This window comes from Episyrphus balteatus, chromosome 3 (genome assembly GCF_945859705.1).
Source record: "Episyrphus balteatus chromosome 3, idEpiBalt1.1, whole genome shotgun sequence".
NCBI classification, from domain to species: Eukaryota; Metazoa; Arthropoda; class Insecta; order Diptera; family Syrphidae; genus Episyrphus; species Episyrphus balteatus.
Genome location: NC_079136.1, coordinates 99806325 through 99830222, shown reverse-complemented (window position 1 = coordinate 99830222; position 23898 = coordinate 99806325). Strand labels below are relative to the sequence as shown.

The 23898-nt window shown below is 29.2% G+C and overlaps 1 protein-coding gene across 4 annotated transcripts in view; it reads left to right on the top strand.

Annotated features, from left to right (window-relative positions):
• Positions 1–23898, top strand: part of LOC129917217 (uncharacterized) — a 97276-nt gene that overhangs the window by 33488 nt on the left and 39890 nt on the right. For 3 of the 4 annotated variants that reach the window (XM_055997615.1, XM_055997617.1, XM_055997616.1), the window contains exon 2: positions 17732–17755. The exons of the other annotated variant lie outside the window; for it this stretch is intronic. The gene's annotated coding sequence lies outside the window, so the exon portion shown is untranslated. The remainder of the gene's footprint in view (positions 1–17731; positions 17756–23898) is intronic. 4 annotated transcript variants of the gene reach the window in all.

The window sequence follows — 23898 nt, the reverse complement described above, 5'->3', positions numbered from 1 at the left end:
AAAGACTAACGACTTGTTTGGCACTTTAAAAAATTATCTTTCACGGAAAATACGCTCGTCGAATGAATTCTCCTTTGACAGCATTGAGTTTGACGTATAAGTTAAAAGATACATGCGTCCGCGATTTGTACTTATGTATGCGTCAAAGAGACTTAACTGAAGCTTGTTATCAGCCATGTTCTCATTTACCCCTGTTTACATTTACCCACATTGACCCTACTGAAAGGCGAATAATTTTGAAAAGAACACTGCAGTTATTCATTTTTTTTTGTAAACGAAAAATAGAAACAAATTAGACAAGCAAGTAAAGTAGAGTTAAAGAGGTTATCATAATGGTAAACCTTGAATGCAATTAAATAATTTTAAATCTTTTTCTTTTGGTGTTAAGTCGGAAATCTAAAATTTTAACTTTTCATGTTTTGAATCCGACTCCAAAAAATTTCTATTATGTACAAATGTATGTTTAAAAATTAATTTTGGACCAGACACATAGCGAACTCACCGTCACCCTTTTTATTTGATATATCAAACTCATTCCAGTACCACTCAGTGCCAGAAATTCAAGTTAAATTGAAAGCATTTAATATTTTTCTTTTCTCCTGGAATTGAAATCGTTTTTTGTCTCAAACAATTTTTAATTAATTTTCATGATAAAACTTCGTTTGGAAATATTAAGGGGCCAAAATAAGTATAAAGACAGTGATTCTAAAATTTTAAAAATGACGTGCAGGCTTAGTTTTGTTTTTGAGGTCAGATAAGAGTTTGAGATCTCAAAAAAAGTAATTTTTTTAAACTGTATTTGAAATAATGCTATCCTTTTCCTTTATTCCCTGAGTCTGAAGATCTCAACCTTTGGTAGGACAAAGTAAAGTAAAGGTTTAACTTTTTAATATAACCTTTTAGAAAATCATTTATAAATCTTAAATATTATACTGCACTTTCATTCATGAACCAAAATCGTGTTAGTACCTAACAACCTTCATAACTCAACAACGGCTGAATCGATTTTTATGATTTTTAGTTTTTTGGATTTTTTTTTATTCCGAATTGAATTGAATAGAATACCTATTAAAACAACGGATAAATGCACGGCACTCAATTTTAAGGATATTATTTTTTTTAATATTTGAAGACGTTTTGGCCGCGAAAAATTGCTTTGATTTTCGAAAAATTGAAGCACAGAGTGCAAAAAACAGATAAAAATGATTTATTTTGTTTTGCAGAAATTATATTGAAAAGATCTGAAATGTAAAAACTATTTGGCTACCCAATAATGTCCTGAAAATTAAAACACATTTTGCATTGAATTTATTTTTCATTGCAGAACATTTTTTATTTGAAATAAGATTATTGTCTTAATGCAAAATTTTTTATTTGCAATACAAATTTTATTTTCAATAAAAATATTTTTCAGTTGCAAACATTTTTTATTTAATGCAATTTTTTTTTATTTTTTTTTTATATTTAATGTTTTTTTTTATTGCAAATATTTTTTAAGTTGCAATACAATTTTTTTTTAATGCAATTTTTATCAGTTGCAATAAATTTTTGATTTCAGTAAATGTTTTTTTTTTTTTTAATTTGTAATGGAAAACAAAAGTATTAAAAAAATGATTTTTACAACACTGGTTTCAAATATGATTGGTTCTGAAAATGCGAGTAGATATTGTTGTTCAAATAATTCTTTCAAATGGGATAGAGGCCATATTTATACTAAACTAAACTCATTTAGAGTTTAAATTTTCCTGCGGGAAATGGTGGGACGTCACATCCAAGTTATTTTACGTTGTTGTAAAACATTTTCAGTAAATGTTTCAAAAACCTCAATAATATCAAAATCTTCTTTTATTCTAATTTTACTTGATGAGAAATAAATTTATTTATATTTGTTGACTTTTCACTGCAGAAAATAATCTGTTTTGACGTTTGCTTGATTAGTAACTGCTTAAACACAGCAATTGAGCAATTCTTATGTTTAAAGTTAGACCACAGTTTTAGTTCTAAGCAACTAAACATAGGTCTAAATTTTTTTATGAATAGGTTAAACTCTGGACTTTCAAAGTAATAGCTTAGAAGGAGCTTAGTAGACAACTATGAATACGGCCCAATGATTCTAGTATCAGTTAGTTTCCGCCAATGATGTGCATTCATTCCAAGATTGACTGTGCCGATAAAATTAACGCTTGCCTCAAATCATCAACAATGTGCGAGTTGCATTGTTAATAGTGATGGGAACTATCGAATAGATCATTCATTCATTCATTTATTCATTCGAATAAAAACTATCGAATAAAACTATCGAATAAAAACTATCGAACAAACTATCGAATACAAACTATTGTATAAAAAAACTATTCTAATGAAAAAACTATCGTTTAAGAAAACTATTTGAATGAAAAAACTATCGTATTAAAAAACTATTCAAATGAAAACACTATCGTTTAAGAAAACTATCTAAATGAAAAATAGTAATAGTAACTAAACTATCGAATGAAAAAACTATTCGAATGAAAATAGTAACTAAACTATCGAATGAAAAAACTATTGGAATGAAAATTGTAACTAAATGAATGAATGAATGTATGAATGATTTAAAACTATCGAACTATGAATGAATGATTTAAAACTATCGAATGAATGAATATTTTACGACTATCGATAGTTTGATAGTTTTTATTCGATAGTTCCCATCACTAATTGCTAAACAATTCATCTACCGAAGATGTCTCCAGTCTATTGCTGACTGTTGATAATAGCCGTGTCCAATTGTCCATGTCGACTCATCTTACGGATTGATTGTTTTCAATTTCGTTCAAACGAAGAACGAATTCATCAGCAAGATTGTTAAAAGAGATAAGAATCCTTAGTCTAAATTTTTCGATTTTTTGTTTTGTTTTTTGGGTCTATTTTTGTTAATCCAAAACAAAATATTGTATAAACATTTGTTCACAGTTTTCAGAAGGGAATTTTTATTAATTGCCACACTCACTTTGTTCGATTCAAAGTCAAAAGGTAAAAATCGATATCTATTCTCGAACATACCTACATAGTGTAAATTGCAACAGTTTTCCCTTCATTTCTTTCTTGTTGTTTACAACACCCATCGGTTTTTCGACGATATGAGGGTGAAGTATAGGTTTTTGAAAAGCAAGATATACACGATAGCATGATACCAATTTTTGGATCTGACAGATATAAACAGTGTGGTTGGTTTTTGTCTATAAAGAGCATGTTGTGTTTCATCAAGAAATTGACATTGTCGTTACTGTGCGAAGGATATATGGGATTCGGGTCAATCGAATACCTCAGTCAAAGTGACTTTGTAACAGAAAATTGGTTGGCATTTGTGGAAGTAAAGCGAATGAGATCAATTTGTCATGCAAATGAGATGGCACAGCAATTTGTTTAAGAGTTCTGTATTCCATATGGAATTTTATTTACTTTTTCACTTTTAAAGCTTGAGCTGTCATTTTTAAAAGCAGTTTCTTTTTACCGCATACACTCTACAACTATTGATATAATCTGTTGAAGTTTGTTTTCATTTTGTTAAAATAAATGCTTAATTGTGGGTTCCTAGGATATACAGAAGTTTTGATTTGCTTTATAGGGCAAGTATTATGATGATGGAGAAGTTAAAAAAATGTGGTTTTGGTCATCCTTCGGTCCTTTCGTCTGTTCTTCTGTGATGCGTTCATCTGTACAACGAGCAGGGCCTAAACGGTTGGATGGACTTGTTAAAAACTTGGTACAGATAAATTTTTGCAAAATTTCCAACACCCGTGTTTTTTCGTTTTTAATAAGTTTTTTAACGCATAGCTTCCATATACGTGGCGAATAAATGAACGAATTGCATGACAGGAATTAAATTAAAATGTCTTTATATTCAACGAAAAATCGACTTAATTTTGAAATGATTTCCCTTGGAATTCACAGATCTCAGATAGAATTAAAGCAAAAATTTAATAAGCATAAATGTCACGATGCAGGTTGTACGTCATCTAAAAATTATTATAAAAAAATTCAAATTCTATTCAAACATAATAATGTTCATTGACAAAAGAAATTTACCATTTGAATCTTTTACCCTATTTACATATGAACTTTAAAATCTTTGATATACATACGACAAACGGTTCTAAGTTTAATTTTCCCTTCGGATATCTTCACACATGCATATGTAGGTATACTTTTGTCCTACGGTACGATAAAAATGTATCCATTCCAATCATTATCGTTTGCTCAAAAGTGTATGTTATTATTTTCTTCTTAATTACAAGTTAATGTGTTTCAAAGGAATTTCCCACGTGATAACTTTGTCCCATAATCATCTTCATAATTATCTTCCTTTTTCATCATAATCATCATCATCAGCATCACCTACCATCATCACTTGAGGTGTTCTGTTCCCCTTATATGCCATCACCATAAAGGAATCTATCGCATATTTTAACGTCCTTTTTCTTATATTCATATAAGTGTTCGTTTTGGCATCGTTCCTTAATTTATACACTAAAGAAAAAACACAGGTGCAAATATTTGACTTTGGGATAGTGTATATTTTATTAACCTTAACATATTATTAACCTTAAGAATTAAGAACAAATTTAAGAAATATCATTTTTTTTTTTTTTGAAAATGTTAATTTTTTCGAAACGATAAATAAATTTTCTTGAAATTTAGTTCAAATATTTGAAGAAATAATTTTTGGCAAACGACACACCAACATTTTTTGGAAATTTTTCGAAAATTTTTATATAAAAAAGTATTTTTTTTTAAAAGCGGCTGAAACAATTTTCGAAAAAATATTTCAAAAATCTTTAATATACAAGGAATTAAATGGAGGTTAAAATTATATCAAAAATTACTTTCATAATTTTAAAAACAACTTTTAATTCATTTTTTGTATACATTTCTTATATAATTAATAATAATGGTGCATTTTATATTAGAACATTTCTAAACTACATGAAAAATATATTTTTGTTTTAAAATTGTCAAAACCATTAAAAAAGATGTGTTTGTGATTAAAAAAAAATAATTATATATTTTTTATATGTATTTATAAACTTTTTGTTTAAATAAAAGCATTAATATTATTTTAGCAACTTTTATCATTACTTACACCAAGTACGTACCTAATCGTGCATTTTATTCTTTTTATTTAAAGAAGGACAATCTATAATTTTCAAGGAATACCACAAAGTAATTGAATCGACAAATGACTCATTTTATAGTATTGCAAGTTTTCAAATAGGTTTTTTTTAAGTGTACATGAAAATATACACTTTATCTGGTAAAGCACTCGAGAAAAGTTGATCTGCTTCACTTATGAAAATGAGAAGTTACCTGGGTATATCTACAACACACATATTTATACCACTTATATAATATACATATACCTACACAGGGTGTTCTTATGCACGGAAGTACTCGAAACATAAAAGCTCCTTCGGTAACATACTCGAAAATTCCCTTTCGACAGATTTGTTTAGATGAGTGTTTCGGCTGTATTGTGTACTGAGGACAAAGATGGAGGAAAAGGGGATTTTTCTCTTCCTTTAGATGTAGGCCATTAAAAAAGCCAAGACATAGTCAAAATATTTGATCATCAAGAAAAGCATAAACGGATGTTATTCCCTCGTTAAAAAGATACCTTCATAATTTACATACACTCACTGATGACACAAGCTTCAAGTACAAAATATTAGGATTTGTTTTTTTTTTTTTTTTTAAGACGAGAGAGAGAGAGAATAAACGAGAGGTGGTCCTTCGTTAACGTGTTAGTAATTTTGAAAAGTTTTTAATGGCGCTATTAACATTAATGTGGTTATTTCTAGGAGGTGTCAGAAATATCCTAGAGGGATGCGGTGTAAGTTAAGGTGACAAAATAAACCTCAGGCTCATTTACATGAATAACGAAAACGGAGTTGATTTATTTTTTCTCTGGTTTTTTTTTTGTCGATATAAAATATTCAAGGATTTTTATCCTTGAGTTTATTTTAAAACAATACGTGATGACTCATTTAGGATGTTTAAGGTTTGAATTATTATATGACCTTTTTTGGTGGCAGTCATTTTAAGAATTTGACTTAATAAATTAGTGCAAATAAGGGCTTAGCATTATAAATAAAATTTAAAAAAGGGATAATTTTTAGAAAGAGGCGAGGTGTTTTTGTGTTTTAAAATGATCCTTAAAATAAAACAAGTTATGAGAACTTTTTTCAAAAAAGTAAAATACAGCCCATAATAGAGGTAACCCTAAAATGTTGGCCGCTTGGTGATAGGACAAAACTGAAACGAATAAAATTCAAAGTGAGCAAGAGAAAATGTTTCCTTCTAAAACTTTTCCTGCCAAAGGTAAATGTGGTCCCCATTATATGGTAGATTAACCTTATTGAAAGGTTAATGTAATAAGAATATGCGTTTGTTGAAAAATACAGTCATTTATCTTAGACTCTTATTTCTTTTTTTTTTTTTTTTACATAATTTTGCATTCCATGACGAAAAGCAAGGCGAGAATAATATAAGACCCATACATTTAAATTGCTCTTTTTTGTTTGGTCCTCAGAGTCCTCAAAAAGAATTCATATTAGTCTTTTCAATGGCTGCAACCTGGCAATCAAAGAAGTATTATCTAAGCTTGAGTTTTTTTTATAGCTAAAAAAAAAATTCGATCATTTATGAGGGAGAACGCGAAACAATTCAACATTACCCCTTTTTGGGACCAAGGCACAGAAAAATTCTGGAGAACTGTGAGGCAGAAAAATTAGCCCACCAATTTTACCTAATAAAGTAAACATTATTATAAACATCGTAATAACGTTGGTAAAATATCACCGCTTTTCAGGTTACCAAACTGATTTGAAACGTTATTAACATTTCGCTGGCTGAGTATTGTAAGGTTGTATGTTTTATGGAAACCCCTGCAAACATACAACCCTATAATTCTCAGCCAGCGATTTGTGTCTGGGAATAGATTTCATATTTATAAATTGTTTCTTAGGCAGACTACCCACAAGCCTCTAAGTAACTTCAAATTATCTCTGCAGAAATTGTATCGTTCATGCTGAGCTGTTTCCAGTAGACGCAAATTATGCTCGGAAAATTACTTCTAAGAAGATTCAAGAGATCTAATTCACATCTTCAGTCCCCTTCTCCATCACTTTATCAAAAGGTCCAACTGGTTTAATTTTCCTTGTGAATACCCTAAAAGAAAACCCAGATTCTAATTTCTAATACATAAATTAATGTCTGCATTTTATCTAGGCCTATAGGAATATGTATAAATAATTCTAGTCCCTGAAACATTATAACAAAAACTCTTTTAAATCCTGAATAGGTCGTTACATAGTTGAATTTGATGAAATTTAAAATTCAATCAGAAGAATTTTTCAATCCCTATTGCATAACCGTATATAAAGATTAACGGAACCATTAATCGAACTATTATCCTTAAATTTCCTGATAAGCTAAAAATATCCAAAACCTCAATCGTTCACCAAAACCAAAAACCATTCGACCTTAGAATTTAGAATTTTCCTCCATCATAAGGACTAACGACTTCCAAATAGCATGCTTCCCAAAAAATCACCAGATAGAAAAACAAACGCACAACAACATCTAGAATAATCTAATTTCGCATAAGCCCCAACGCAATTTCGATTTGCAAGTTGCGTTCTCTGATTTCAAATACCAGTCGAAAAATGCTCCAAAGCAAATCAGTATTGAGATTGAAATGAAACGTGCTTGGCTAGAAGTTGGATTGCGCGGTCTGCAATCAAAAGTTTAAACTTTTGTAATTAGAAACAAACAACAACAGCAATGTGACGTTGATATAGCAGCCTGTCACACAAGGGGTAAGTGGTTTTTGGCATGGACCAGGAAGCTTTCAGTTGAATGGACATGCAAGACACACAAAATAAGAGTAACGTTTATTTGTGTTTTAGTTTTGTTTCAGAAATTCCAAATGTTATAGACTGTAATCATTAGAATTTAGATTACATTTATGACAAAAATATTCGTTTGAATGGAATCGATTTGTATGTGATATTTTGTGCCAAGCCAAGCGGATGCAGATTAATTTAAGAAATAATGAAGATTTATCAATTTTATCTGAAACTACTTTCTAAATAAAAATCTCATCTATGCGGCCTGAATATTCCTTACTCCTAAAATATGTATATATTTTAAATGCACAACTCTTCTATTTTTAAATAACTGCAATAAAAATGTAGGTACCTGTTATATGAATTCATGAATTCTTAAAGAAATTTTTGCACCCTCGTTCGTTTTTTGTTTGGATAATTTGTTTTTATTCTTTTGAATAGCCCATCATGGGAGTACCGGATTTGTTTACTCTTACATAAAAATAAATCTGTTTTTGTTGCTTCAACGTCAAGCTGCGAAGAATAATTTCACACATTTACAAATTTGCCGATTGTTTATTGCGATTTAGATTTATGTGTACCGTACCTATATATTTAGGAAGAAGAAATTTATTAAGTAGCTATGTTGAACAGGAATTGTTTAACAAATTGAAAATTGGGGTAATTTCCGTTGGTTAAAAAATAGAATTTAAAAAAAAAATCAAAATAATGTTGATGATTTTTTATTTTTTAACGTAGACACAATAAATCAATCTGAAGCATAACTAATAACGCTCTCAAATTAGTCCTCATAATATAAATTCTGCTTTTTATTTAGCTCAGTCAATTCAATCAAAACATATTTGTTTGTGGGTTATGTTTGGAAGGATTTCTGCATTATAAATTTGTTAACCCTTTCGAACCCAAGCTATGAAAATCAATATTAAAAAATGTTTTTCCGGTATTATCGGGCCAAAAATATCACAACTAAGAAATATGAATAGCAAAAAGTTATTTTCCAAAATAATAAATAGCAAAACTAATGTGTTATTCTCATGTTACATGTAAGTAATATGCACTGCCTATGACCACCAAAAAAAAGTCGGAGAACTGAGAAAATAACTTTTTATGAAACTATAATGTATGCTACTTCTTCTAAGCAAAAAAACAAAACACTTTCTGCATTGACATTTTTTATATCTTTTTTTCAAAATTATGACCATTTTTTTCAAAAAAAAAAAAAAAAATGTGAATTTCAGTTCCTTTTTCGATGGAAAAAAATTAAAGGGATGATATTTGACTAACTTTTTGTAATAATCCAGTAACTAGGCATTATTATCTTTCAATTAAGCCATGGAAACCTAAAAAATTGTTTAGTTTAATATTTTTTACGAATTAAAAAAAAAAAAATGTTACATGAGAGTAACGCTGGGTCCGAAAGGGTTAAGAAAATGGAAAGTCAGAAGGAATTGCAATCTGTCAAATACGGTTTGAGATTCATCACCTCCCCTGGCACTGTTTTCTTACTGACTGACTTTCATACAAACGGCTAGTTTAATTACAATCTTTTTGTACAAAAGCTTTTTCATAGTTTCAGTTTAAATTGAAAGTAGAATTTAAAAAAAATACATGTTTTTTTCGATTAAAAAGATTGATTGAAATCTATTTTTGAAAAGTAAATTTTTCGAAAACGGGAAATTGACTTTTTTTTTAGATTATATTGATAAATATAGGAAAAAAATTTCACAACTTGATTTTTTTAAAATTTCAACATTTTTGTAATGGCTAAAGATTGTGATTTTTTTCTAAAAGTACATCTAAGTGTAGTTAGAATTCACCTAGAATACTCCACCTAAATTGCAATTAAGTTACCTCCCAAATCTGCTCTATTTTGATTGTCCATGATAATTTTTTACTTACTTTAATTACTTCGAAAAAAACATAGTATATTTTTTTTTATTAGTTTATTCTTATGAAAATTGCAATTATGAACAACAAAATTTTTCAAGAGATTCCCTTAAAAATCATACATTTAATTTAAAGTATAACGAATTGATTGATGCTAACAGTTATCCCACTTTTAATGACGCTTGAAAAAATCACTCTTCAAGTTCAACAAAAGTTTCAATCTTGCAGATCAATGAACTGGTCTAATTCATCCTATCCCAACTGCACCGATATTTTTCTCAACGTCAAATAACTTGGACTGCACCTCAATCTTGTTGGTTCAATTCAATTCAATTTAGTTTATTGAACTTGTTATTTACAATTGACTTAAAATTAACTTATTTCTAAGATACATTGGTTGATATAAAATTTTGTTGGCACAGAAGGGGCCTAACCTTATACAATGACTAAGTTATAAAATATAAATAAATATTATACATGGATAAACTTAATTTAAAAAGTCTGCTGACTAGGTTGTCCTCGGGGTGTGCCTGGTTGTATGATGAAACTTGTTGAAAAATATGTACATCAGAATAAACAGGGTTTTTTTTTTGTAAGCCAATTTTGATGAGAAAAATTTTGTAAGACAGAACAGATAAGCAACAGACTCTTTTAAAAAGCATATTTCTGATTCGCTCAACTCTCTTATCCCGCTTCTCATTGTTGCTCTGTCTACATATCTTTAAAAGTTATCCACAATCCTTATATTTCTTAAATCAAAAATTAAATAGAATGAATTGTGGAACCGTACACATATGCATAGGTACATCTTATAGTATTCATTTAAATGGTATAGTATTGTTAAAAAAGATCTATACAGAATTTCCCAACATCAAAGCTAGTTAATTTTTAAAATGTTTGCATTTTTTTTCATTTGTCTTATGCTTACAATCTATAAACATACAGTTTTCACTTTTAGGAACCAACGTTCTAATTTTGAAAGTAGCCTTAAAATAAATAGTCAAGTGCTCAGTGGAATTTTATAGAGTGAGTGAAATTCTAATTTATTCGAAAATTAATATGTCTTAACTTTCAGCCTTATTTTTCCTATATTCCTTTGATTAATAGGAAAGTCTTACATGCATCGGTAAATAATTCTACCAGGGAAAAAAACTATTGTTTTTAAAATTGATGGAGGCTCATTTTCCCAAAAAATTACTTCAACAATAACGGTAGCAAAAACTTAAAAGTTATTTCGTTCACTATGGTGTATACGTGCTTTTTTTGTATGCATAACATACCTTCATGCATTTAATCGAAATCAAATTTATATATTTTTGAAATTTTTATCACGAAACTATATGTAATAATCAACTCTCCAAGAATTAGAAAATCGAAATTATATTAGAAGTAAGCTCTGTGAAAATAACTTGATAGGAAAATGAGTTCTGACTTAGTTAATATTCAACTTCCATTCTCTATTTTCATTCCTCATTTCTTTTTTTTTTTGTGAAATGTTCCTTATTTGATTTCAACTTGCAACATGCAGTGTAATTGTAATTTCATTCAGCATAATGTCATCCATTGAAATTTGTGTTCAACCTTTTCTACTTCTCAATTTTTTAACTGAATATACCATTTTGTATAAAGTCTTTTATAAACATTTGAAAAGAAATGAAGCTCATTTTTGTAATTAAATATATAAGGAAGAAAAGTTGAATACTTAAATATACATACATATGTGTAAGCGTTTTAGAGGTTGCTAATAATAAAGTTCAAAGAAATTTTAGAGGACATTTTAAAACAATATTTATAGTACAAATATTTTGTGTAGATTACTGTTAAGACTACTTTTTATAATTTATATAAGTATATGATATAATATGTAATGTATATACTCTTAAAAAATGAAATTTAAATTAATTTTGTTTGAAATAGTTCAATACCTATAGGATTAACCTGTTCTTATAAATTAATGCTTGATTTTTTAATGTAAGAGGGGTCATGAGAAAATCTCTCCCTTCATGCATAAACCGCTAACGGAAGAAAGTTATTATGCTGAATTATATTAAAAGTAAAAAACCTTTCTGCTTATATTTGTATTCTTGGAAAGCTTTTTTCTTTTCATCCGACACAGTTTCTTTTTAAGTAAAGCCTTACCAGTTTCTTAAGACCTAGATTTAAGTGTTCTTAATTACTCCTGACGTCTTTTGCAATTTATCTTCTCTTTTGTCATTATTTTCCAAAAAAAAAGGAAAAAACTTCTTAAAATAAAATATCGGTGATTTTATCTTCCCAAGAATAATTAAGTGCCTGTCGTCCTTGGAAAACAAAGTAATCACCATAATCTCAATCGATAAGGACTCCATTTCGATATTCTTTTTCTTATACGTAAATTTTATCACGTTCATCTCTCTTGTGAATTTACAATTCAATCATTCTTCTTCGTTACTGAAGCATTTCTTGTATACAAAATAAGTAATTAACACTTTATTATGTTATCCTGTGAACAAATCCTTTTCAAATTCTTCCTATAAAGAATCTTACAACCTACACACAAACAAAACGATGTGTATTTCCCAGCACACACAACACACAAAAAAAAAAACACAGAAAAGAATAAAGAAAAAGAAGAAAATATTTAATACAAAATCACATCAATAGTAATTACATGAAAAGCCCTATAATGGAATTGGATGTTTGTCTCGTTGGCTGTATAGTATAGTAAAGCATAGTATGCCTTTATAGATGTGTGCCTGACTGGATATGACTCGGTATAAAAAGAAGGACGTAAATCCTCACTTGATGGTATTCAACTCCTGCCACTTCAACGTCTCTGACTCCATTCATCGTCGCAGATAATAAAATTCAATTCAACGCAACACACCATTTATCCATTCACTTCAATTTGCCTCGGCCATTTTGTATGGAGGGATTCACTTTGCGCTGAATGTTTCCCGCTGCACCCTGCATTCTGTGTCTGCATCCATCGTCTTTAGTCCTGAATGTGTATGTTTGACTTTTTAATCAGATTATGTATAGCAGGTGACGTTATATAGTAGAATATATGTATATTTGTATGTATACAGAATGGCATGAATGTGTATTTCTAGCTATCCATAACTCAATTTCACACGGATGATTCTCTCTAGTGAACAGTGAGAAATTGACATCATTGATCATGTCCCACTCACAATCACAATTGATATGAAGTCCCACAGATATCGTAGTCAATCTCAAAAGGATTATATATAGAAATGTGTGTGAAATTGTTCAAATAAACAGGATGTTCCGGATTTTTTTACAAAAGGATGTGTAAATGGATAGAAATTTAGTCAAATAGTCTTGTCATTTGAAGTCTAAAAAAGGGATAGGTATAGGTAAGGTATGTACCTGGGAAACAACTTCACACGAAGAATAGGTTTATTTAATGAAGTGGTTGGGCCGATGGAATGCCAAATTGGCAGTCTGGGTCTGGGTACTGTCTTTAACAGCGAAAAATTGAGATCATCACTCTTGAATCTGGATGAGAAAGTCATAATAGCCCTTCCGACTTACGTTAAACCTTGGTTCTTAATAAGTTCCTACTATATTATTACCTAGACATTCTGATGTAGTTTTGAAAATTAGATGAAGGAACACAGTAGTGTCGAGTCTATTTTCTCTAGAAACTTTGGCACTGCTTATTATCAACAACCAACCGAGGTAATTTTTGTACCCCTACAAGTACTTTACCAGGAAATTCCGAAATATGCAGCATTTCTATGCAGAATGGTTATCAGGTCTACCATTCTGCCAAGTTTCAAGAACAAAATTTAAAATTTGAGATTCTCTTATCAATTGTTATCTATGCAACCCTTCTGCTTTCAAAAAAAATTACCATAAAATTGTTACAGATTAAAGAAATAAATTCAAAGAAAAAACCTAAAACTCAATATTTAGGACTGTTTTCAATAAATTCTCATGTTTTCATTCAGAAAATTTGTTCAATAAATTTCAGATTCATGTCCAGCTTTTTAAAATTAACAAGGAGCTATAGCTATAAAAAACGACAAAAAAAAACTCTGAATACAATTTGGCTGAACAATAAAGTATAAAAAAATCGTTAACAGTTCACCCCAGTTTAAATCGATCAAAAAACATTCAAATATAAATATTTTTACTCAAGTTATGCATTCGTACAAAAAAAAAAGTTGAGATAACATTTTTTTTTTCATTCTCGAGGATGAAAATTGCAGTTTTCAAGACAATATGCAAAATTAGAAATCTATCATCTTAAAAAAAGTATATTTGAATTTCTCCACAATAAATGGACTGGATATGAGACCACTGTAGTTCTTCACCTAGATTAGATTTACCAATGTAGATATTCTCATACAAAAAAATTCTACACAGGTTGATACGAGGGATAAGGGGCAAATAAGTAATGGGACGAAACAACCGCCCATTCGTCTCTTATTTTGCCACATTATATTGTTACCTATAATATTAAACAAGTGAATAACCTATATGTTTTAGAAGGTCATAATTCTATCCGTTATTTTGAAAACTGATCATTTAATCGATTTATAAAATTCTATTCTAAAATCAGTTTTTTTTTTAAAGAATTCTTCCGAACAATAACTTTAAAAATACAAAAAAATAGAGTTTAAAAATAAAAAAAAAGACACCCAGTTTGCATTGGTTATGTGTGTGCACACTGAATAAATATATCGCGATTGACTAACTCATAGGCACAGTATTTTTGAATGATGTTTTTTTTTTATTTGCGAAATACTCATAGGAAAAATATTTTTTTTTTTGCTAAAAAATTTGATTCAAGAATTTTTTTCTGACCGGTACTTCAAAAGTTATTTTAATTAAAAATGTTATTTATTGTTTTTTATTTATGGAATTAAAGAAAATATATATGTAGTTAAATGAAACTTGATTTCAATTTCTTTCTGTAGGAGTGCAGGGTATTTAAAAAAGTATCGATTCTTTTTTTTGTTCCACCGATTCCTTTTTTTGTCCCACCCGTGACATTAAAAAATATCTGTCCCTCTTCAAACACAATCAGATTGACCTACCTACCTATATATATATTTGTTTTTTTTTTTTTGAAAATTTTAATTAATTAACAATTTTTTTGTTAGTTATGAAAGTCTACGTAAATTGTGTACAATAACGAAAATTAAAGGAGAATGCCCAAAAATATATGAAGAAAAAACGCAGCACCGATAGGAATGAGACCTACCCTACAATGTATAGGTCCTACATGGCTTGAAAGGGTATCAATAATAATAGAAAAGAAATTTTTTTTCAAAAAAACATCCTCGGAACTTGTTATTTCTTATTTTAAACTACCAAATGTTTTCAGCCAAAATTTTTCTCAGGGAAGTCCTATTGTCTTTGTTTTTGAGTTCCATTAGATGCAGAATCGAAAAATACCCTTAGATCATGTGCCATAAGCTAAGATTGGTTAAAAAATAGACAAAGTAACCACTGGAGTTATGTGGATATAACATAAAATGATTGGTATCTTGGATATATTCTTTGATTCCGCATCTTATACATCCAGATCCGGAATTCTAACAGATTTAGATTTTTCTGGCTTGCCAGGGTAACATTTCCTTTTGCTTGAAACACTCCATTAAACATAAACAAAAATAGTAAAAAATTATCATTGTTTTCGTTTTTCTTAGTTTAGTTTGTTCAAATTTTTTAGACATCCCTAAGACAATAAGTTTGTTTGTATAAAAAATAATATTTTTATTTCTATTCCCCAAAAATGTTATAATTTTTCTGCTCTTCCTTTCAAATGACTTAAATCGCTTTACTTCAGAGAACACTTCAAAAACTCACAGTCCTCCTTCTTGTATCTCTCCTCTTTACAAGTATAATGTACACACAAGTAATATTTGTGTAAACATTTCGCGCAATTTAGTGAAAAGGCAATCTATTTTCGTCTCGATTATACACTTCGATTACAAACGCCTGTTTCACATGCCTATATAAAAGGTCAATTGTTTGAGATCACAAGATACTTTTTGTTAAATCGTTCCAAGTTAAACACACAAAACGTATTTCTATCTATTTTCAGAATTTTAAGACTTTAATTTATTTAAGGATGATTCCTGGTCCATATTGAGCTTTTTCTATGCTGATTTACCTATCTCATGCGATCAAGAGATGCTAGGTAGGCTAATCATGTTTGCATTTCGTTAACATCGGAGAAATTGAACGAGAATCAAAAATATTATTCGAAGGTGTATTGTGGCCACAAAAGTGAGAATAACATGATTGCCAGATTTGCACTTTTTTAATAGGTAAAGAAAAAGCAATTTGTATTTGAAATTGCTTACTAACCACAATATGACTTGAAAACTCAATCTTTAAGTGCATATTGTGGACAGATGAATAAAAAAAAAAAACTGACTTTTTGGTATTATTAAAGGAAGAACTATCAACTTATGTATGTATCTTAGGAAATGAATATTTACTTTAAAAAAAAAATTCAAAATAAAACAGTTATTTTTTGATAAAATCGGTTTTCCCAGAGGAACAACATACATATAAGAAGAAGAACAAAAAATAAACGAAAAATAGGATTTTCTGGTCCACCCTAATGTAACTATTTACACACCATTTTTGTTGTTGTCATAATTAGTTAAAAAAAAAAACTGCATTGTTACTGAATTGTTTCTGTACTTTATCTTAAAAATGGGCCCACAGGGGACTGCAAGACTTGTACATCTTATGCATACAAGACCTTTACAAAAACTTTTAATACGTGCGATCTTGTAAGGTATTTTTATTTTATTTACATATTTACTTTAAGTAGTCTTTTGATTGTTCATGGTAACAAAATTGTTTTTTGTTCTTCATGCTAGATTTTTTTTAATGTTTTGGGATTGTTTTGGAAACCAAAATAAAGTTGGCAACCATAACACTAGAATAGCGGAAATTCCTTTTCAGATATCTTCCAACAGAATTTCCCCCTTCAATGGAAATGAGGTGCAAATTGTAGCGGATGGTTATTTTCAAATTCTGTTTGTATTTCCACCCACTGAGTCATGGCAATCGGCGAAAAAATAAAAAAAAGTAAAAAAATAAATAAATGTGTTTTTGTAATTGAGAATTTCATTCTTAAATTAACAAGTTTCTTGGGAGGGGAGATAGTTGTAGTATGTATGTACAATGTACATTATAATGTTTAAAGAATATTTTGATAATCGTGTTGCCCAATTAATATTAGTCAAAGTTAATTTAATGTTTGATTATAGTTTTTTTTTTTTTTTAATTTTTTATAAACTTTACCAACTCGTATCCGTGTACCGTATGGTTAAAAATATTCCAGAGATGATAATTTTTCGATTACGATACGATGCTAATAGAAGTTCGATTTTTCGAACTTGTTGTTTTTGTTTGAATTTATTTGAAAATTCTTTAAAAAAGAGTAGACCAGTAATTTAGACACAAAATTGGCCCAAGGTAACAATTAATTGTTGGTACGTTGTTAGGATGATACCAAGGCATTTATGTTATGACCCAGACAAGATATGTACTATACAGAATTTTTATTAGTGGAAATACCAAATTTATACGTCTACTCCAAGAAACATGTAACCCAAAGGTTGAGCCTGGGCTCTTTTATCTTTAATTTCCCTATCCTAATATTATAAGTAAAAATACAATTTGGGAGCTTTGAAAGACTTATGTGTTAACTGAGTGTTATGCACAAAACCGCGAAATTTTCCGACTTTTTTTTTTGTTTTAAACTTATGATAAATCATTGATAGGTTCAAAATAAATAATTTAAAGAAACGCTGGATAAAATAATAATTGAAATATATAAGAACAACGTTCGAATTCGTTAGAATTCAAATGTAGGTATTTTCCGTATGAGGAAATAGGCCTTTATATGTTTTAATATTTTAATTATTAATAATATTATTATTATAGGTATTTAAAATAATTTAATTTTTTTTATTTTCTAGGTTACAACTTGCTTCATATGCAGGGTAAGTTAAAATACAGATTATTGGTTTTAAAACTTATTTTAACTCATTCCACGAACCGGTTTTTCTGACTTTTTAAGCAGTTTGTATAGTTCTCACACGACTTTTTAATCAAGAATGTTTAATGTTTTAAAAATAGTAATGGGCTAATAAAATTTAGGTTATCCTTTAATGAATACAATTTTAGTGGAATTATTAAAATATATTTACTCACAATTTCAATAAAAAATCAGCCATTGTAGGTACCAACTTACAAATTATTCAGTCAATCTAGAAAAATTTACGTAAGTGAAATTTAGATTCAGTTTTGAAATTGTGATGATTTTGAACACTAATTTCAGTTTGCGTGAAGTTTGGTCTTATCGGACTGCAGAAATTATGATTAAAAGAATTTTCAAAATTTTAAATATAAATTTTTCTTATAGAGAAAGCGTTTCTCTCAGAGTAAGAACGCTGGAAAGTTTGTTTGACTGTTATAAATTTATGAGATAAAATGGTCATTTATGTCGTCACATAAATTAAATATACTAACAAAAAAGATAGGCCAACAAGAGTTTCAGTTCTATCATGTTTCAGCTTTGTTGATCTGTATCTTTTTTGGCAGTGTTTTTAAGGAGTGAAATGAAATTTTAAGATAAATATTTGTTTCCGACATTCTTTACTATCCGACAATTATGAAAATCATATCAAAAATATTAAGATGGCCTAAAAATTATTGATTATTTCGACCATTGCATTTTAAATAAGGTGATTTTTCTAAACATCTAATGCTAAAACATAAGAAATCGAATTTCGGGAACTTTGCTGCCCTCTATCTTCTCAAGTAGTAACTACATCAAACCTTTGAATGGAAAAAGAGAACACTCTATTTCGTATTTTCATACCTTAGACTTCAAGGAGCAATAAAATGAAAAAAAAAAGTAGGGTGGTTCGCATCCGGGCTTACAGTTGTGTAGCAGTCATCCGGTTAGAAATGATAAGAAACAATTTCCCAAATTTTTTTAAATTTTTATTTGACTTCCTTCCTCTCCCGGATTTGACGTAAAATGTTCATGTCAAATATTTTCTTTGATTTGTATTGGTAATTTTATATGCGGTATTCCATAAGACTCACGGATTGTATCTACCGAGAGACTAAGCAGTTGAAATGAAAATCGGCAAAAATTGGAGAGTTTTTTCCTCCTCTATTAAGATATAATTGATGTCCATTCACTGTGGAATTACAGAAAATAATAACAATATTAGGACCACCATAATGTACTTGCTGAGGTTTGAAAAAATTCTTTATGACCTGAAAAGCTGGCTTAAAAACATTAATTTTATATTGATTTTAACACTTTTGTTAAATACATAAATATAATTCATGAATTTCATTAAAATAAAGTCGCAATGCAAACAATTTATGACTAAAGTAGAAGAAAAATTAATAAAAATGAATTTTAAAAATACTTAAACAACAAATAACTTCAATTTGATTTGACCGTTAAAAACAAAAAGTATTGCGGGTTACTCAATTTTTATCAAGAATTGCATTTATTCACCTACAACGCTTCTACATAATATCTTAATATTAAATTTAATTTAATTTAATGTTTAATTTAAATATAATTATATCTATGTTTTAAATCATTTATAGAACCATTGAAAGAAACGACAAAGAAAATCTATTCAATGACTTAAAAAACGAAATAAACTTCATTTTCTATTCTATTTCTAGAATCTTTAATCAATATAATTATTTTTAAATGAACTTAATTACACAACTTTCCAATAAAATTTGTTTTCTTTCTACATAGTCCCCATCTTTCAAAATAAAACGCGAAAAAAACCAATTACACCCTCCACCAAAAACTCTGTCGCTACATATTTTAAAAGTAGTTAAGTATAACAAAAGTAATTTAAAAGTCCGCCTCATTTTTTTTATACAACCCTTCAACTTTCGACCAACTTTTTCAACTATACAAACCACAGAAAGGAAGAACTCAATAAGAAATAGACGAAAAAAAAAATAAGTTAAATAAATCTTTAAATAATGCACCATCAACAACGCCAGTAAATTTAATGAATTCTTTTCTAATTAAACGAAAATTAACAAAAAAAAAAAATAAACTCGAAAAAGTCCAAGTAAAGTGCGGATATTCAGGTTTTTTAACAATTTATTACTCATAAATGGCAATTTTACTAGGAAATGGGTTATGAGCTCGTCCTGTTGCTAAGGACACTTGGATTTGTTTTTTTCTTTTTGTGATTTTACATAAAATCTTCTTCTTATATTTTCATTTTTCGCATTGTCTAAGAATAGAAGGATGATTTACTAACAACTGCTGATTTGGTGGCCAAGAAATGGGAAGGACTGCCTGGGGCGATATTTCTTCGGGGGCGATAAAGTTAACCAATGATGGATTTTAATTTTACAATTCTAATAACAATTTTGAAGATCAATTATTATACCTTTGAAAAATTAAATCTTTTGACATTACTTCAATCGAGACGGTCTATAATATAATATAAAAGGTCACGAAGATAGAAATAATTAATACGAACTACATATACATACATATACATATACCTAATAAGGCAGAGTTGTTTGAATGTAAATGCAGATTTTTCTGCCTAGACGGCAGATTTGTCTGTACGTTACGGCCAATTTATCTGATGAATGTGACTGTAAGATGCACAATTTTTATTTTAATACACAGTATATAGGAATAGAGAATTTTTATGGCGGAAGATATTCCATATTGGCTATTTTATGAAACGTTGTTTAGAATTACGAAAAGAAGGAGTTAAGAATTCGGAAGAGTTTCTGACATTCTTCTTTAAGAAGGATTCAAGTCCAATAAAAGGAATTAAAAACAATAATGAAGAAGGAATTGAAGATTAAATAATCAATGAACTAAGAAATTTAATATCAAAATTATTCTATTTTATGCCAATTTTGCCAAGGTATATCAACTCCTGAATCCGCTCCTTCATAGAGCGATGGATGGACAAAAAAGAAAGCTTTTAAAGAACTTAAAATTACTTCCGCTGTCGTCGCTGGTATTTCATTTTTATTTCCGCGGTGATAAAATGAAGCGACATCACAAACAAAAAACTAAAAATGAAATGCGAAAAAAACCGTTAAGGGATTCACAGATGAAAAATCATTCCTTCGTCGTCTTTTTCTATTTTTTTTTCTGTACGACAACGCTCCTTATGCTTATGTTTGTTTTATTTTTTTCGTTTTCTTTTTTTCTTCTGTTTGTTCTACCTTTGGGGATTTTACTTTTAACGGATTACCATTCTGTTTTAGTTTTATCACTCCAAGGACATTTTGAGAAATTCATTTTTCTTTGTAACATGCAAGGCTCGCTGGAAGACCACTGGGAAAAACCTCTTATGGACAAAATTAACCTTCACCTACTAAGAATAAAAAAAAAACGTCTCATTAGAATCCTCTGTTTAGAGGGAGTTCATATAGTAGGTACCAGGGTTCGGACTTCAGTTTCAAAATTTCGAAGCAGATTTGAAAAAAAAAGTGAAGTAGATCCAAAATTTCGGAAGTAGATTTCAAAATTAAACTTTCAGAACATTTATTTACAAAAATTTATTATAAAAAAATTATTTTTCAACAAAATTATTTTTCTTTACTTTTTTTATTATGAACTTTTCAAAAAAACCTTTTTCATCTAGTGGTTGTAACGGTGCTTTGGGGTAAAACGGTTAATTCAACATAATCTAACAAATTTTTGATCAGGAATTCTTCAAAATCAGTCAAAATTACTTTGATAAACTTTATTTATATCTTTTAGATTTATCTTTTGAGATTTCAGTTGAGCTTTATTTCTCAATGCCTCGACCAGATTTAAAATTGAAGTTAAATCCCTTTCTCTAAATTTATTATTTGAAAAATATTTTTCAATCAAGAAATAGAAGTAGATCCTAAAAAAGAGAAGTAGGGAAGTAGATTTTATTTTTTTCCCAAAATTGAAGTAAATCTACTTCGATCGAAGTAAAGTCCGAACCCTGGTAGGTACATTAAGTCGAAAAGTATGAGTCATGTAAAAATCTACAAGACTTTGAGCTATGTTTGCGTGATTCTACACTTCAATCAAAAAGCATACACAACACCAATGTTGTTTGCTTTTTCTGCCAGAAGTCAGGAATATATGGACTTTTAATTTCCTAAACTTGGTAGTTTTTGTGTTTCTCATTTTGTTTCACTAGTCTTTTTCTAACACTGACATCCACTTCTAGGTTCTAGCTTCTTAGTGTTATAAGTTGTTTTTTGTTTGTCAAAAATTCACAAAGACGGCATGTGTTTTTGAAATATTGGCTTCTAGACTCGTAGATCAGGTTCAATCTTATAATGGCATTCGTTTGTAAAAGAAGTTCTGCTATTCTACACAAAAGTAAGGAAATTCAAGAGTTTTATGCCGTGACATTTTTACCGTGTCGTGTTGTTTTTTCTGTACAATTCAGTTAACGTATTTTTATCAGAAGTTTTTCTCAAGACTTTGACGACTTTTTTTTTAACACTAATGCCTTTTTTTGCTACAAGAATCGTGTTTAAAATCGTTTTCTATAGGAATGGTACAGAAAAACAAACATATTGTGATTTTCAGGTGTTCGTGAGGCCACAGGTAGCAGCTATGACAGTAAATTTTGTGCTACGAGCCCTTACTTCATGAACTTTACCTTTTGGGGAAATTTCTGTAGAAATTTCAGACACTATTGAACTTATTAATAATTTAAGCGCTTAATAACAGGGCTTCCAATAGTTTTATTAAAGTTAATTGTTAGTTTATTGAACCAACGCATAAGCTCTACCGCACGGTTTTTAACCTCCACCGAACAACAGCCGGACGCAGCATGCAGAGCATTTTTCCGCCAAATTGTGGTTTGGCTTTGCTTTGGCGGTCCAAAGTAATTATTTTTTGAAAATTCAATTTCCAATTTTACTCCGGCAGGGTTTTGACTTTATAAATTATTTATTTATCATAACAAGATATAAATACCGCTTATATTGGTCCTTAAAATAACTGAATGAAATCCAAAAAGAAGCCAAAAAGCTGAATCTACTTTCAGATAAACCAACAAAGAAAATAATATCAGACCCAGTTTCTTAAGACTTCCATTCCAGAATAAGGTTTTGAGAATTAATTAAATGCATAGGTAATGAAAAAGCCGTATGCGAATGTGATTGGAAGTTTGTATTAGTGAAAACCTTAAATAAAAAAAATGTACGTGATTTAAATTAATTATAGTTAAACATGAACCAAAAACCAACATTTTATATGCTTGGTGGCTACCCACGTTTGTTTTTATCCGCCACTGATTCTCATGGACTGGTTCCATAAGTAAGTATAAGGGTGCAAAATACGGGTAGAGAGACATTTAAATGGAAATTTGGCTTCTCAATTATTTACATAAGGGATATTGTTGTGTGGAAGCAAGCAATGTACCTACTCGTACTGTATCAGTATTTCAAAGGACGAAGGAGTAAAATTTACTTGACTTGTGGTTTATTTTGTCACCAAAGGAATTGTGGAATAGGGGAAAAGTGATTTTCATTTTACCTATACATTGATTCTCAGTGGGGGCCCTTTTGAAGAAAACCAAGATGGCAAACAACATTTGCATATTATTTTGGTTGATTTTCACATTAAATAAAACAACTGTGTGATTTCGTTTATAAAATGTTGGTTATTGCTTCAATACATAGTAGAACAAATAAAAAGTTATTTTTTATTAAGAATTTATAATTTACAGACTTATGGCATTTTTTGCATTGTGGGTTTTTAATTTGAATAAATACAATAAAAGGAATCATAATCAATTCTGTTGACTTATTGTTTGAGTACAATTTTATTTAACCTGAACTGCGCGGCGTATATTGGTGTAAATTGGAGCGGTGTATATCCTAACAAACTTATTGAATATTTTGTTCAAGAAGAAGGATTTCTGCTTTAGACCTCTAAGACTTAGTGTGGACATATTATTTTATAAATGTGATATGTGAGGTTCATCACAAGTGCATTTTATAGTGCGGATCAACCCACCATATTACCTACACATACCTATAATCATAGGACAACTTATCATCACAAGAAATAGAAAAGTCGTCATAAAATTCGCTTGGAACAAATATATTTTGAGTTCAA